The 17786-nt window shown below is 41.9% G+C and overlaps 1 long non-coding RNA gene across 1 annotated transcript in view; it reads left to right on the top strand.

The window, feature by feature from the left end:
* The first annotated feature begins 14052 nt into the window (after positions 1 to 14052).
* Positions 14053 to 17786, top strand: part of LOC149441797 (uncharacterized) — a 74049-nt gene continuing 70315 nt past the window's right edge. The window contains exon 1 of the long non-coding RNA XR_016307294.1: positions 14053 to 14136. This is a non-coding gene — a long non-coding RNA (uncharacterized LOC149441797). The remainder of the gene's footprint in view (positions 14137 to 17786) is intronic.

The raw sequence follows: 17786 nt of genomic DNA, 5'->3' as shown, positions 1-17786 counted from the left end.
CTCTTCAGGGAAGCCTACCCCACCCCCTGCCATCCTCCACTCTTCCTACCACTCCATCCCCCACAGCTATCTCCTCCTGTACCACTATCCCCTCCCTCCTAGATTGTAAGCTCGAAAGAGCAGGGCTCTCGATCCCCTCATGTTTTGCATTGTATTGGTATTGTTCTGTCACATGTTCTGTCCCCCTTTGTAATGTACAGCGCTGAGCGAACCATTGGCGCTTTATAAATACTGTATAAAAATAATAATAATATTAATAATATACCTTTTGAAAAGTTCCATGGATGCTTTAATTTTTTTGTGGATCTGATAGAACCAAAAATTTTTCATCATGATGCTTTTTCAAGAGGAGGTTAGATCTTCCAAATGTTGGGTTTCAGAAACTTTGGAGCACCCAAAAAATATTGGTGTAGTGAATGTTTGTTTCTAAGGTAACAGAATGCAAGCTCAAGCTGCATTTATAAGGTGTATGAGGAAGGAACTCTTGTATGGCTATTGCGACAGATGGTTGGAATGAACAAGAAACACCACTGGGTTATCTTCTTGATGTTCAAGCTAGCACACTGCATCAACGCAATCCCTCTCTTGCCAGTTCCTACTCTACTGTGCAAAATGGCAAATACTTACTTGCCTATGATATATTTATTTGACTTATACTGTAGTACCAGTCTGGTGTGGCATTGTCCCAAGGCTGCTTCCTGGGATTGAGGGAGGGGAAGAACCTTCCTATAAGCACTTGGATGGTTCATGTGGGCCATTGGCCTTAGAAAGAGATTCCTAGCATGCTGGAAGTGGTTTAGGACCCAATGTCTTAGTCAACTACAAACCCTTGGTGACCCTAGTCAGTCTTGGCATGCTTCCTGTATTGGGGCATGACACTGAGGTAATGTAGGTCTACTGTGGTCAGGATAAAGCAGTTATGGTGTGCAAAGCCTACATGTTGCCAAACTGTGCCTTGAAGTTTTTTTTCTATGGTGTATGTACAGTATAGCCAATTTTTTAAAAGTTTTGAATGGAGTAGGAAAGAGTTAAAACCTATGACAGTTTTTTTTGTGTGCTGTTTATGCACCATTGTGGAAATTTAACTTCACTTCCTGTCCAGCGATGTAACTGAAGGCTAGAGGAAATCTCCCAAGGTGAGGGGAAATCCCATCTTAGACAGTTGTCTCCAAAACATGGGGCAACACTTACATTTTGCATTTTCTTCCTCATTGGCAATGGCTCCCAGTACGAAGAGAGGGGCAAATTCCCTGAATGGGGGGACAATTGTCATTATCCCTGATCGTCCTCACTAATTATGCTCGCTCATTATCCTCTTCATTCTTAGTTATCACCCTAACTTGTCATGCACAGTGATCAATGTGGCTCGCTGTTATTAGTCATCAGCCTTACTTGTGAACCTCAATAATTATTTCTAAATGCATTCCTTGGTTGTCATCTTCTCTTATCATTTTCAGTCATCAGCCATTGGTATCACTCAAGCTTTTCATTCCTCAGCATCACCTAGGTCACATCAGCCACCCACATTACTGAGTGACATCAGCCTTTTTCACCATTTGCAATCATTTTCCATTTTCAGTCATCATCTTCCCTCAGTAATGACTGATGATCTTATTTGCCATCTTCATTCCATATACTGTATACAGTGCAGTAAATGGGATACATACACAAGGACAGGAAATGTTATTTTCAGGATCACCAAAAGAAAATAAAAGGAAAAATCCTGAAAAAAGGAACACTAATGCAGACACATAATCTATGGACTGGTAAGTTTCAATAAATAACATTTTTATTTTTGGGTTTAATAGTTGTCATCTGGATCTTAGCCAATACACGTTTTACAGAAGGCATAGTCATCAAACTGGAACTTTGGGCAAAATGTAAAAAATTACATACAAGCAACAGTTTGTCACCAACAAAGTTTTGGTTTTTCTCATTACCCCTGTAACACCATTTTATTACAGGGTCAGATCCTACCCTATCTGATCTGGGGGTGCAGAAAAAAAAGTCAGGAGGCATAATGTCAACACTGTGTGAGTCACTGACAGTCTGTCACACTGTAGCACGACCTGGGAAACAATATTACATATTACATTGTCATTAGATTAGGATGATTAAATGGAACCTGTGCTCCCTTATATCAGATGTCCCTATCAGAGTCCCCCTTTACATCAGAAGTGCTCATCAGAGTCCCCCTTTACATCAGAAGTTCTCATCAGAGTCCCTCTTTACATCACAACTACTCACTCAGGTTCCCATTAGAGTGCCCCCTTACATCAGTGTTCCCATCAGAGTGCCTTGTTACATCAGTATCCCCATCATCAGAGTGGTCCCTTACATCAGGTGTCCCCATCTAAGTTCCCCCTTATATCAGTTGTCCCCATCAGAGTGCTCCTTTACATCATTGTTCCTAACAAAGTCCCTGCTTACATCCACTGTACCCATCAGAGTGTCCCCTTACTTATGATCAGTTATCCCCATCATAATGCTGTTGTACATCAGGTGTCCCCATCAGAGTGCCCTCTTACATCAGTGTCCCTATCAAGGTGCCCCCTTACATCAGTGCCCCCATCAGAGTGCCCCCTTACATCAGTGACCCCATCAGAGTGCCCCCTTACATCAGTGACCCCATCAGAGTGCCCCCTTACATCAGTGTTCCTATCAAAGTGTCCCTTTACATCAGGTGTCCCATTTGAGTGCCCCCTTTCACCAGGTGTCCCCATCAAAGAGTCCCCTTACATCAGGGTCTTCATCAAAGTGCCCCCTTAAATCAGGGTTCCCATCACAATGCCCTCTTACATCAGGTGTCCCCATCAGAACATGCCCTTACATCAGGTATCCCCATCAGAACATGCCCTTACATCAGTGTCCCTAATAGAGTCCCCCTTTCCATCAACTATCCCATCAATTGTCCCCAGCTGAGTGTCCCCTTACATATGATCAGTTATTCTCATCAGCGTGCCCCCTTACATCAGGGTCCCCATCAGAGTGCCCCCTTACATCAGGGTCCCCATCAGAGTGCCCCCTTACATCAGTGTCCCTATCAAGGTGCCCCCTTACATCAGTGCCCCCATCAGAGTGCCCCCTTACATCAGTGACCCCATCAGAGTGCCCCCTTACATCAGTGACCCCATCAGAGTGCCCCCTTACATCAGTGTTCCTATCAAAGTGTCCCTTTACATCAGGTGTCCCATTTGAGTGCCCCCTTTCACCAGGTGTCCCCATCAAAGAGTCCCCTTACATCAGGGTCTTCATCAAAGTGCCCCCTTAAATCAGGGTTCCCATCACAATGCCCTCTTACATCAGGTGTCCCCATCAGAACATGCCCTTACATCAGGTATCCCCATCAGAACATGCCCTTACATCAGTGTCCCTAATAGAGTCCCCCTTTCCATCAACTATCCCATCAATTGTCCCCAGCTGAGTGTCCCCTTACATATGATCAGTTATTCTCATCAGCGTGCCCCCTTACATCAGGGTCCCCATCAGAGTGCCCCCTTACATCAGGGTCCCCATCAGAGTGCCCCCTTACATCAGTGTCCCTATCAAGGTGCCCCCTTACATCAGTGCCCCCATCAGAGTGCCCCCTTACATCAGTGACCCCATCAGAGTGCCCCCTTACATCAGTGACCCCATCAGAGTGCCCCCTTACATCAGTGTTCCTATCAAAGTGTCCCTTTACATCAGGTGTCCCATTTGAGTGCCCCCTTTCACCAGGTGTCCCCATCAAAGAGTCCCCTTACATCAGGGTCTTCATCAAAGTGCCCCCTTAAATCAGGGTTCCCATCACAATGCCCTCTTACATCAGGTGTCCCCATCAGAACATGCCCTTACATCAGGTATCCCCATCAGAACATGCCCTTACATCAGTGTCCCTAATAGAGTCCCCCTTTCCATCAACTATCCCATCAATTGTCCCCAGCTGAGTGTCCCCTTACATATGATCAGTTATTCTCATCAGCGTGCCCCCTTACATCAGGGTCCCCATCAGAGTGCCCCCTTACATCAGGGTCCCCATCAGAGTGCCCCCTTACATCAGGTGTCCCGATCAGAGCATGCCGTTGCATCAGTGTCCTTAATAGAATCCCCCCTTTCTTCAACTATCCCCATCAGAGTGTTCCCTTACATATGATCAGTCAATCCCAACAGAGTGCCCCCTTTCATCAAGGTCTCCATCAGATTGCCCCCTTAAATCAGGGTTGCATCAGAGTATTCCTAACAGAGTTCCCCCTTACATCAATTGTCCCCAGCGGAGTGTCCCCTTACATTTGATCAGTTATTCGCATAGAGTGCCCTCTTACATCAGGGTCCCCATCAGATCACCCCCTCACATCAGTGTCCCTAATAGAGTTCCCCTTTCTACTATCCCCATCAGAGTGTCCCCTTACATATGATCAGTCAATCCCAACAGAGTGCCCCCTTTCATCAGTATCCCCATCAGAGTGCCCCTTTACATCAGACATCCCCATCAGAGTGCCCCCTAACATGGATTTTCCCTATCAGTATACCCTTTTTATCAACTGTCTGCATCAGACTGGCTCATGGATCAGTGAATGCACTCTCAGAAATCTGGGGGGGGGGGTTTGCTCAATAAAGTCTGGGGAAGCACAGCCCACCCCAGTAACCCTCTAGATCCGACCCTTTTTTATTACCTGTCATTCCTGCCAGTGGAGCCATTATTTTCCACCTCCTGTTACAGGGTGACAACTTTGTTTGGTCTGCAGTAAACTCGAACAGCAGTGTTGTCACCTTGTGGACAGAGCAGTCTTACATGAACATGTCCTTTTTAATAGACTGTAAGAAACAAATTAAAGCCCAACTTCTGTTAATCCTTTTAGGCAAATGTAATTTATTATATGCAGCTCTGGCAACATAATCTATAATTGCTCTAAATCTTGAATCTGCCACTTTTGCTGGACAGCTTGGCCTGTTACATGAAGGGGGAAAAATTAGGGATCTACTGGCAGGATCAACAAATGATAGAGGAACTCTGGAAAAAAAAACTGCTGTGTTAATGCTAAATGACAGACTGCATCGTATACATTAGTGCTTTTTATTATTTTGCCCAGAGTTACACTTTAAATGAATGTAATATTCTATAAGGTTTTTACTGAACTGCAATGAATGTGGCCAGTTTATATTCTGCAGTATTAGTGATATTGTAGCTCCACCTGCTGTCATATTTAAGGTATGACAAACAAAACTGATGTACTTCCTTGGTTCATATATTATTATTATTATTATTATTCAGGATTTATATATCAGCAACAGTTTGCTCAGCGCTTTACAATATACTTGCATGTCCTATAAATACTACATTTTATAGCAGGTGGATAAAAAGTCTATAGAGCCAAATCACTGCTCAAGGACCGCCAGCTTCTTTAGTTGAACCCCGGGGTGTTATCATTGTCAGGGGCGGACTGACCATTTGGAAACTCGGGCACTGCCCGAGGGCCTGGGGTCAGTAGGGGGCCCCATGAGATGCCCCTGGTACCTTTTTCATAGGCTTTTTTGAGTTTGAGCAAGGACACAGGGGCCCCATGATCCCCTATTGCCCGGGGGCCCCATGAGTTGTCAGTCCGCCCCTGACCATTGTCCTTCTTGCTTTAAGGATGAACTTCAGCCTTCCCTTTTAGGCTTTACACCTATGCTTTTGATCCATTTTTAAATGCTTTTTGTGCGTTTTTTTACACACTCATTTTTGCTGTGTTTTTTTTCTTGTTGCTGGGCAGAAATTTTTTAAAATGCAGTAAAAACTTGACAAAAACACACTACATGATTTCAACAGCTTTTCCAGTGAACTCTATTGAAGCAAAAATGCTGCTTTTTGCGCTTAACCTCCATAGCGGTCTGATTATGTCCATATTTCTGTGCTCAAAGCGGTACATTTTTTTGCATGGAAATATGTATTTTTTTTATTGTAGGTCTGTAATTTTTTTTTTGTAGGTCTGTAGGTCTGTAACTCACTGAAATCTGTCCGAACAAGAGTCTAGTAAACATCCGGGGATGATAAAACTTGAAACACGAAATCATAAGTTATAATTTAATAAATAATCATAAAAAATAATATAATAATAAATGTAATTCAATAATATAATCAAACCAAAAACACTGAAATTTGAAATATAGCGCCAAGTTTGCACATCGCTGAGCTCAGTCGCAGAATCGTTTTCAGTGTCTGATGATGAATTTCCCCCACGAATCATTATCACTCAATTCTGCAAGTGGTTCTGATTTACTATCGCTGTTCTCTAGCCGGTCTAAAACCGCTTTTGACCTAAAGGGACGCTTTTTGGACGCCATGGACGTTTCTCAGTTTCCAGGCAGAAAGAACAGTAAAAATGCAGGCAGGGCGCCGGACAAAGCACTCGGGACAAAATGTATGTGAAATGGTTTGATACAGGAATGTTATACTATGTGATTTTAGTGTATTTAGTGAATGTCACTTTTTCACATTTTTGAATTTCCTGCCGTTCCGTCCCCCATACGTCCCGACGTCACAGGGAACGGAACCCAGAAGACGGATGCCGGCATCGGCCGGAGGAGATGGCCAGGGACACTGCAGGAGGGACATCTCGGGAGCGCAGGACAAGGTAAGTGAAGAAGAGATCCCGAAGAAGCACTGCAGTGTATTTCCGAGTGTAGCTGGGGGGGGGGGGGGGTTACTTGTGGTGCTGAAACTTTACCCTGAGTTACACTCGGGAATACCGCCAGGGGGGTTAATAAAAATTTTAACCACTCATATAGGTAAATATATAAAGAGCTTATCATGAAAAGCTCAAGTCCCCAGATACAGTCCAAACTCTTCCTGGTCGGAATAAACGTTGCTACGTCACAAGCGATGGCTCCGCCCTACATGTTTCGTCATACGTGACGTCATTGGGGGCCATGGAAATTATAGAGGTTCAATATTACATGTGGGCATTACCCAGGGCAGTCTGCATGTAAATGTAGCCTGACATCCACTCGTCAGGGCATTTTTGATTTTTGCATAGCTTCTCCTGAGAGCCAGCCCACTGCTTGTAGCAGGGCTGAGGGCTCTTGAGAGAAGTACTGAGGCAGGCAGCTGTACTGTTTTCAGAAAGCTATGTATAACACCCTGATGGCCCCTCCCACAAGCCATGATCTGCCTTCATTGTATAAGGAAGCACAGAGACCCAGAGATGACATCGCTGGGACAAAAACAAGGTATGTAATGAAAATTGGAGGGTTTTATTTTAAAATGTCATTGGCATTTTGATGAAGGGGATAAGAGGAACCAGGGAAGGCATATGATAAGGAGATTAAACTTTAGCTTTATAGTGCTGAGAAAAGTATGGAAGTTACCACTACTGGGCAGCACAGTGGCTAAATGGTTAGGACTTCCACCTGGTAGTACTAGGGTCATTGGTTCAAATCACCACCTGCCTGGAGTTTGCATGTTCTCCCTGTGCCTGTGTGGGTTTCCTCCTGGTACTCCGGTTTCCTCCCACACTCCAAAGACATGTTTGCAGGTGAATTGGATCCTGTCTAAATTGTCCCTAGTATGTGTATGTATGAATGTGAGTTAGGGACCTTAGATTGTACACCCCTTGAGGGTTAGGGACTGATGTGAATGTACAATATATATATGTAAAGTGCTGTGTAGATTGACGGCGCTATATAAGTACCTGAAATAAATAATAAATTACTGGCATCTTCTCTTGTAAATGTTCGATCCCTGGCTGCCATGCTGATGCTTTGGCTTCAATGCTTTCTAAATCTCTAACCTGAAACAAGAATTCTACAACTTTTCTGACACTCATTTGCAGCATGCTCATTCAGGGTCTCTTTATATTCAAGCCAGACACAGCCAGGACAATCGCATTTTCAAAAGAGGATTTGTACTGGGGGCCCTGATACCCTTCTCTTCACAACGTCACTTTTAACTATTGCTGCCAGAGCCAGTTTTGCTTTTTTTTTTATTATTATTATTATTTTAGGCCTTAAAATGTTACTAAACCCACAACAGTACAATCAGTCTGTATATGTAAAGCATGCTTGTTATACTCACTGTGGAACCTAAGGGGTTAATCCTCCGCATTGTGTAAAAAGGCTGTTTGATCCCGTCTTTTCTAATCCTCCCCTTCTTCCAGTGTCTCCCTCTTATCTCCTGATAAGACATATCATGTGGAGTCACTCTTCAAATGCTCGGTTTGGTGTGTATTGCTAGAGAGGTTTTTGTTTTTCTTGTGTTAAACCCCTAAAATGTTATATTTTTTTTGAAAGCAGAGATCCTGCAGAATACAATAATGGTAGTTAAAATTTTGTTATGTCACGCAATATTATTGCAACAATTTAGCAAATACAAAATTTCAGTAAAAATACACTAAAGTTAATTTTAGGGCATGTAAACACAATATATTGCCCATTTTTTGGTAAAATATAAAAGATGAGGTTGCACAAAGTAAATAGATACCTAACATATCAAGCCCTAAATTGCATGCGCCGCTGAAATAACAACAAACTGCGGGACACTATATTTTCTTAGGTGATGCTTTAAAAGCCCCGACAGGTCAACAGTTTAGTTAACTGTGAACAATGGGCCTAGAAATATTGCTCTCACTCCAGCATACGCGGCAATATTTAACATGTGTAGTGCAATCGACTTTTTTGTGGGTACGTGCCCCTGATGCATGCATTTTGTACGTGCGTGCATGTGGAGCTGGGGGGATCAAAACATTTTTTGAGCAGGTTTTAAGTGCTTGGGTTTAACTTTAATTTTTTTACTCTTTTTTAAAGTTTTTGTTTTACTAAACTTTTTTTTTTCATCACTTAGTGGACAAAAAGTTCCCTATTCAGAGGTCCCCAACCCCCGGAACGCGGACCGGTGGGCAGCAGGTGAGCGAGCTAGGCCTGATCAGTATTTGCTGCCACTTGCATTGACACCTGGGCTCCTCTTGTTGATTGACTGTATTGGATTCTCATGGGAGCGCGGACCCTGCTGTGAGGGTCTAGTACCTGGTGGTGTGGGGTGGGACTGGTGTGGTGGTGCAGGGGAGCAGCTGCAAATGCAGTTCATTGGTGGAGAGAGGTTTGGCTGCAAGGAGAATCCTATGGAGGCCGTATCAGTGAGTGGCAGGTGACAATTGGGCTGCATCTTGTGGGGGTCTAGTGCCTGGGGGTCTTGTGACTGGTGGTTTGAGTGGAGCTGGGGTGGTGGTGCTGGGGAGCGGCTGCGAATGCAGATCATTGGTGGAGAGAGGTTTGGCTGCAAGGAGACCCTTATGGAGGTTGTATCAGTGAGTGGCAGGTGACAATTGGGCTGCACCTTGTGGGGGCCTAGTGCCTGGGGGTCTTGTGACTGGTGGTTTGAGTGGAGCTGGGGTGGTGGTGCTGGGGAGCGGCTGCAAATGCAGATCATTGGTGGAGAGAGGTTTGGCTGCAAGGAGACCCTTATGGAGGTTGTATCAGTGAGTGGCAGGTGACAATTGGGCTGCACTTTGTGGGGGTCTAGTGCCTGGGGGTCTTGTGACTGGTGGTCTGAGTGGAGCTGTGGTGGTGGTGGTGCTGGAGAGCAACTGCGAATGCAGATCATTAGTGGAGAGGTTTGGCTGCACCCCCCCCGTGTTTGTGGTCTGTGGAGGGATTGTCTTCCAAGGGGCTGGTCCCTGATGCCATGGAGGTTGGGGACTGCTGTCCTATATAATGTATTTTTATGACAGGTTTTCCTTAATGAGACATCAGAAGTCTCACTTGTTCTATAAACCTAATGGAGTGTAGTTCACGTGAAAGGATGTTCACTGATCACCAGCTTCTCTACCTGGCAGCACCCGCCATGCTAGTTTTGGGTCCTGCAGTGGGCATGCTGAGCCCAGGAAACATGTGCGGGGAGCCGTCACATAAAAGAGTGTGTGGAAGTGATCTGGTGGCTGTGTATCTGGCAGCTGACAGACGGCTTGTTGGATTTATACACACTCCCGGAGGCTGCAGCTGCCTGGAGTGTTTGTAAAATCCCCCACCGCTACCGACATACTATGCCTGTTGGTGGCAATAAAGGGGTTCATGCCAGGGGCGGACTGACCATTTAGCCACTCGGGCACTGCCTGAGGGCCTGGGGTCAGTAGGGGGCCCCATGAGATGCCCCTGGTACCTTTCATAGGCTTTTTTGGGTGTGGTTTGTGTGTGAGCAAGGATACAGGGGCCCATGATTTCCTATTGCCCGGGGCCCCATGAGTTGTCAGTCCACCCCTGGTTCATGCTCATTGGCCCTTTTTCCTATCAAACCAAGCAAGACAAAAAAAGCAAGACGAAAACAATTTTCCAATCAATTAATTATTATTTTCTTTTTTAAAAAGTTGCACATGGACAGGGCATTTCACAAAGCCTTACAATGCAAAAAATTCTATACAATTGTCTTTCAGTTATACATTGGCAAATATATACGAAAGCCATACTGCTGCAACATAAATCCACAATTCCTGCCTTCAGAAAAAGTAGCTACATGAATAAGAAGATACCAGTCAGGTAGATACCAAACCTTCCTATGTTAATAGGCCCAGAAAGCTAATAAAACACATTACAGTAGATCCAAGAGAAATATGCATGAGATCTATATCATATTTAGTCTTTAATGGATCGTAATTTCATCCTGTTAAATAATATGTTATTTGTCGGATTGCGAAAATCTGACAGGCAGGTATACCTGGAGGTAGCCAATTCCTCCTTAAAGGTGCAGAGACACCAGAAACCAATCACAGTACCATGGCAGCTGAAGACCTCTGGTGTGTTTTTGGCACCAAATCCAGCAAGCAAAAGAAAAACGGTAACCTTGTATGCAAACTGTGAATGCAAATAAACACAAAAAGTTTTTATCATAAATTATGTAAATAGTGTAGAATTAGATTTTTTTTACTAAGTAATACAATTAAAAAAATTATATTTTCATTTAAAAAGTTTTTATTTTTATTAGCTGTTGTGCAAGGCTGTAACATATTTTTGAAAATAGTCAGTCATTATCTATTTTAAGATGCAATCTGCTTTTTTCCAAATTGTAACCTATCCAGTAAAGCTTTGACCCCCAGTTCACATATATGCGGCCTGCGGGCTGCGTTTTGCATGGGCACGAGAGCCCATTCATTTGAATGGACTCCTGTGGCCGTGACACGCAGGGAAGAAGTCCCTGCACTTCTTTGGAAAATACAGCCCGCACGGGAACCTCGGTTCCCAGTACGGTTGCGTTTTCCAGTGCGGGGGGCATGCCATTAGAACTAATGGCACCCACCTGCGGGTCTGCATTTCTCTGTGCGGGTGGTGCGGCTGCACGGAGTTTCATGTGGATCCGCAGCGGCACCACCCACACAGATGTGAACCTAGGGTAAAGGTGTGCTTCAAATCTGTAAATCTTTTCAGTCTTGTTGATTTTTTTATACATGAAATCTGCCTGATCTCTCCCTCTGAAATAGTGAAGAAGGCTTCAAAAACTATGCTGCAAATATGTACATTTTTCGATCAGTTCACTTTATAAAAAAAGACAGTTATTTATTGCTCTCCCCCTCTGACATTGCATCTTAGCAAAATATTTGTATATACTGTCAAGAAAATCAGTTTTTCCGAGGCTTTTGTCTCTGAAAAACACACTCTATATTCATAATAAAACCTACCTAGTCTCTCCATTGTCCATTATGACCTAGTAAGAATGCTTACATGGTGTGCAGTGTGTCCGTTAAATATTTCTGGCATATATGCCTCATCTTTTCCTCTAACGTAGCGGCCAAGTACAAATGCTTGCAAAATGTGTCTTTACAATATTTATGACTTTAAAATAACATAATCTAATTGTTATTTCCTGAAAACGATTGACTTATATCTCCCTCTCCTTACATTACTGCCATGAGTCCCATTCAAACTGCTTACATGCTCTCCAGTCCCTTTGCCATATATTTATTTTTTAAATAAATTAAAAGTGAGCGCTCCAAATCCAGCAGCTATTGCACTCAAGGCAATCACAGCAAACCTTAAAGGAAAATAAATAAATAAAAGTGCAGCGCTAAATGTAGGTAATGAATATGAAAATTACAAATTGTCCCATAAATATAAATAACGCAGTTCATAAATAGATAATCCACTTGATGCAGCCGTATGTCAAAGAAAGTGGTCATGGGAACAAGTGATAAAAATGCGCACTCACCGGGCACGCTAAAATTATGCGCATGTAGTTATTAGCCACTCAGATCACTTAGGACAGTGGAGAAGATGAGCATCCGTCTAAAGGTGAATGATCCTGGTAATCCTGTCTCAATGGTATGTAGTAGAAAATTCCAGGTCCAGAGGTCCTCTTAAGGCTGGATGAATGCCTGAACTTGATACAGAGCTCCCTCCCTCTGGTGGCAGTGGATAATGGTGAGATGTCCTGAAATTCAATTAGCTCCAATCGGAGCCAATAACGGTGCCAATAGTGTAGTATGGTTATGAAGATTTTATTCAAATAGATGTAGTGATAAAACAGGGTAGTATACACTCGTAAAGGATCAGTAAATGATAAAGAGTTGTACTGACCCCTTAGTAAAGATGATCCTTTACTTTGCACACACAAGTGATCTCTGAATCTTCAGCTGGGTGTGATCTGGTTCCAGTCTGATGCAAGTCCATCCCCACCTTCGGGGGCCCTGGTGAAGAAGCAGGCTGGGGTTTGGACGTCACACCCTGGGGAACCCGGAGTTGGCCTTCTACAAGAGCTCACTACCAAAGGAACCTAAAACTTTCACTGTCCAGTCCCAGGCTGGGGGTGGGACTAGGATGACCAGGGCTCAGAGGAAGTTGGTTGAATGATGCTGGCCACCAGACTGAGACAGATGATAAAAATTCCTGCAGGGAAAATCTTTGGACTGAAGGTGAATATGGCAGCAAATGTAGTTATTTTATCTTTGTTATTTTGTCCAGTCACAGGCTGGTGGTGGGTTCAGGATGACCCGGGACAAAGAAAGGGGGATAACTGTCATAGGGCATTATTGTAAGACCCTTTATTGAAGATACCAACATTCCGATGTTTTTTTGTTTTTTTTTTCCAATCACAGGCTGGGGATGGATCCAGGATGACCTGGGCTCAGAAGAAGTAGATTGAATGATACTGGCCATCAGACTGACGACATCTATTTGCATAAATAAAGCACTGTTGGGAAAATCTTTGGACTGGAGGTGAATATGGCAGCGAATTCTGGTGTTGTTATTTTATCTTTGTTATTTTGTCCAGTCCCAGGCTGGGGGTGGGTCCAGGATGACCCGGAACAAAGACAAAGAAAGGGGAATAACTGTCATAGGGCATTGTTGTAAGACTCTTTATTGTAATTAGTAAAATACAATGTACTCACAAAAGTGAACAACTGCAAACATGAAATCAATCCAGTCCCGGAGTTGGAGCAGTGCCCATTCACAAGGGAGCAGCTTACATGTTTCAGGGGAGATGCCCTCTTCATCAGGATGACCTGGGATCAGAGGAAGTGGATTGAATAATGCTGGCCATCAGACTGAGGACATCTAGTGGCATAAATAAAGCACTGCGGGGTAAATCGTGGCTCAAAGGTGAATATGGCAGTTGCTATTTTATCCTTTCATGGGCTATTACCGTTTATCTTGCTATTTCTGGACCGGAGTTCCGCTTTAAAACAGCTATTTGCAGAGCCTATGAGTCTGAGAGCAGTGAAGTCGCCGGGAAGACTTTTCTTGCTGTTTTCTGGTAACATTTATGAGGCAGAGAATAGAGCGTCTTAACTTTAAATACATGCTTGAGGGCTTATTATTCCCCGCGATGGCTTTCTTCTCGGGCTCTTGAGCAGCGCTGTATTGTCGGCCTCTGCATTAGCTGATGATTTGAATGGCCGCTTTACAGCTTATTACTTTAGATGACATAAAACGATGAAGGGGAAGGGAGATTAACCACTGGGATTCCTGACCTTGAAATGGGTAGATGTTCATTTCGTTGAATAATCCTTTTATGCTTTATAACTTCCAGTAAGTGACAAAATCCGTATCGGCGTAATAAAGCTTCTGCGCTGCCTGCCTTTATGTCCGCTCATTTGCCTTTTACAGCCGAGGCTTTTAAGCGTCCATTTCCATGCAACCCAAGAAATCGCTGCGAGTGGAAGACGAGGTGACGGATCGGATCACAGAACTTCTCAGGTGAGCGGCGACTCGGGTCACACGTGAGCGTTTGCTGAACCAGGGTTCAATCGGAGGCATTGATTGCCGTACTATCCCGCAGATTTGATACTTTTATAAAAGTGGATTAAAAAGCAAGGACTATATCGGGGCTTTCCCGGTAGGATAGCGATCTTCTTAAACAACAATTATATTATCAAAACTCCATTATTTATTTAGCATCATTAACCCCTTGCCCTCCAGAGGATTTATCCCCCTCCCCCCCTCAAAAAGGCCATTCTTTGCATTAACTTTAACTGACAAAAGATTATTTATTTGCAAAATTTTATAATAGAAACTAAGAAAACCTTTTTTTTTTAAATATTCAGTATTTTTTATTTATATAGCAAAAAATAAAAAACCCATTGGTGATTAACCCCTTGCCCTCCTGAGGATTTACCCCCCTTCATGACCAGGCCATTTTTTACATTATGGCGCTGCGTTACTTTAACTGACAAAAGATTATTTATTTGCAAAATTTTAGAACAGAAACTAAGAAAACCTATTATTTTTCAAAATGTTCGATATCTTTTATTTATATATAGCATAAAATTAAAAAAAAAACTATGATAGCGATCTTCTCAAACAACAATTATATTATAAAAACTCCATTATTTATTTAGCATCATTAACCCCTTACCCTCCAGAGGATTTACCCCCCTCCCCCACCCCGAAAAGGCCATTTTTTGCGTTAACTTTAACTGACAAAAAATTATTTATTATTTGCAAAATTTTATAACAGAAATTAAGAAAACATTTTTTTTTCAAAATGTTCAGTATTTTTCTATTTATATAGCACCAATACAGTGATCAGTGCTAATAAAAAGCACTGACACTGTACTAATGGCACTGGGCAGGAAGGGGTTAACATCTGGGGCGATCAAAAGGTTAACTGTGTGCTGTTTTACTGTGTGCTGTGTCTGTGCTTTACACTGTAAGCACGCTGCTTTGTATGGCTGTGCTATGTAGAGCCATGCAAAGCAGTGTGTAGGAGCTGACAGGGGAGAGATCTGTATTGTTTACATACAGTTCTCTCCCTCTGTCGGCAATGCTCTGTGATCACCGGGTGCCAGCAAGTAAACACCGACGGGGAACCCCTACCCGGAAATGCAAAATCATGTGTATATATACGTGATTTTGCGCACCCCTGCCACCCTGTAGCAGTATATCTGCAATGGGGCGGCTGGTTAAAATATCCCCTATAGGTTTAGGTAAATATTCTAAATGCTATATAATATGGCAGCTTAGTGGGCAATATTCAACTCGTGCTTAATATTGTGCAAGAAAATTGTTTCTGAGTTCATATTTCGTTGGGTTTGCTTCAAGTGGTAAGTAGACATGTGCAGTTTGTTTCGTTCCGAACCGAAATGCGGACAAATTTTCCATTATTCTGAGTTTTGGATGTATCCAAATTCCGAATTACAATAGTAACGGATTTTAATGAATCTGAAATCAAACTAAATTTGTCCGAAATTCAAATCGATTTGAATTCGAAACACATTCGAAAACAAATTCAATTTCTAAAACAAATTTGAAAACCAATTTGAATTTGAAAACAAGAATAGAATAAAATAGAGCAGAAAATAATAGAATAGAAAAGAATTGAGGAAAAAAAAAACTGAATAGAAAATAAAAGAATAGAACAAAATAGAATATAAAATAAAGGAATAGAAAAGAATAGAATCCATTAGAATAGAATAGAAAATATTAGAATAGAAAATCAAAGAAATGAATAGAATCAATTAGAATAGAATAGAAAATCAAGAAATAGAATAGAAAAGATTAGAATAGAGAATCAAAGAATAGAATAGAAAAGAATACAAAAGAATAGAAACTATTAAAATAGAAAATCAATTAAAGGAACAGAAAGGAATAGAATCCATTAGAATAGAATAGAAAATATTAGAATAGAAAATCAAAGAAAAGAATAGAATCAATTAGAATAGAAAATAAAGAAATAGAATAGAAAAGATTAGAATAGAGAATCAAAGAATAGAATACAAAAGAATACAAAAGAATAGAAAATATTAAAATAGAAAATCAATTAAAGGAACAGAAAGGAATAGAATCCATTAGAATAGAACAGAAAATATTAGAATAGAAAATCAAAGAAAAGAATAGAATCAATTAGAATAGAAAATCAAGAAATAGAATAGAAAAGATTAGAATTGGTTGAATTCGAATAAACGAAACAGATTCCGAAAAACGAATGTAACTAATTGAGCGAAACAAAATTAGTAAAATAACTAATCGAACCGAAACAAAACAAACCCAATTTTTTCATTTTACACATGTCTAGTGGTAAGAGCAAGGGCGGACTGACAACTCATGGGGGCCCCGGGCAATAGGGGATCATGGGGCCCCTGCGTCCTTGCCCACACTCAATGCACACCCAAAAAAAGACTATAAAAGGTACCAGGGGCATCTCATGGGGCCCCCTACTGACCCCGGGCCCTCGGGCAGTGCCCAAGTTTCCAAATAGTCAGTCCGCCCCTGGGTAAGAGCATTAACCATTTCAATACCGGGCAATTTTACCCCCTTCCTTCCCAGGCCATTTTCAGGTTTCAGCGCTCTCACATTTTGAATGACAATTGCGCGGTCATACAACATTGTACCCAAACTAAAATTTTATCATTTTCTTCACACAACTAGAGCTTTCTTTTGGTGGTATTTAATCACCGCTGGGGTTTTTATTTTTTGCTAAATTAACAAAAAAAGACCAAAACCTTGAAAAAAAAACACATTTTTCTTTGTTTCTGTTATAAAAGTTTGCAAATAAATAATTGTTCTTCATAAATTTAGGCCGAGATGTATTCTGCTACATGTCTTTGGGGAAAATAACCCAAATTAGGATGTATTATTTAGTTTGTAGGAAAGTTATAGAGTTCACAAACTATGGTATAGATCTGAATATTGATCAATCCTGAAGTACTGACAGCCAATCTAATTTCTTGAGGTCCAAGAATGTCAGCACAGTACAGATATCCCCCAAATGTCAGGACAGTACAGATATCCCCCAAATGTCAGAACAGTACAGATATCCCCCAAATGTCAGGACAGTACAGATATCCCCCATATGTCAGGACAGTACAGATATCCCCCAAATGTCAGAACAGTACAGATATCTCCCAAATGTCAGGACAGTACAGATATCCCCCAAATGTCAGAACAGTACAGATATCCCCCAAATGTCAGGACAGTACAGATATCCCCCAAATGTCAGAACAGTACAGATATCCCCCAAATGTCAGAACAGTACAGATATCCCCCAAATGTCAGGACAGTACAGATATCCCCCAAATGTCAGAACAGTACAGATATCCCCAAATGACCCCTTTTTGCAGAGTAGACAGTCCGACGTACTTCATAAGAGGAATGGCGAGTTTTTTGAAGTTGTATTTTTTTTGTCATAATTTTTCGGAAAATGAAAAAATTAAAAAAATTATTTTCACTATTTTTTTTTTACATACTGTCACCAGTGCAGTACAGTGTCATCATTTAACTGGCATGGCGGTGATCAGAGACACTGACTGGTGACAGTATGAAAAAAAAAATATATATATATATTTTTTTAATTATTTTTAATTTTTTATTACTTTTTTTATTTTTTTAATATTATTTTTTATATTTTA

The sequence above is a fragment of the Staurois parvus genome, unplaced genomic scaffold (assembly GCF_062004578.1).
Source record: "Staurois parvus isolate SC_StPar_1 unplaced genomic scaffold, SC_StPar_1.0 ptg000946l, whole genome shotgun sequence".
Lineage (NCBI taxonomy): Eukaryota > Metazoa > Chordata > Amphibia > Anura > Ranidae > Staurois > Staurois parvus.
This window is presented reverse-complemented; position numbering and strand designations above follow the sequence as displayed.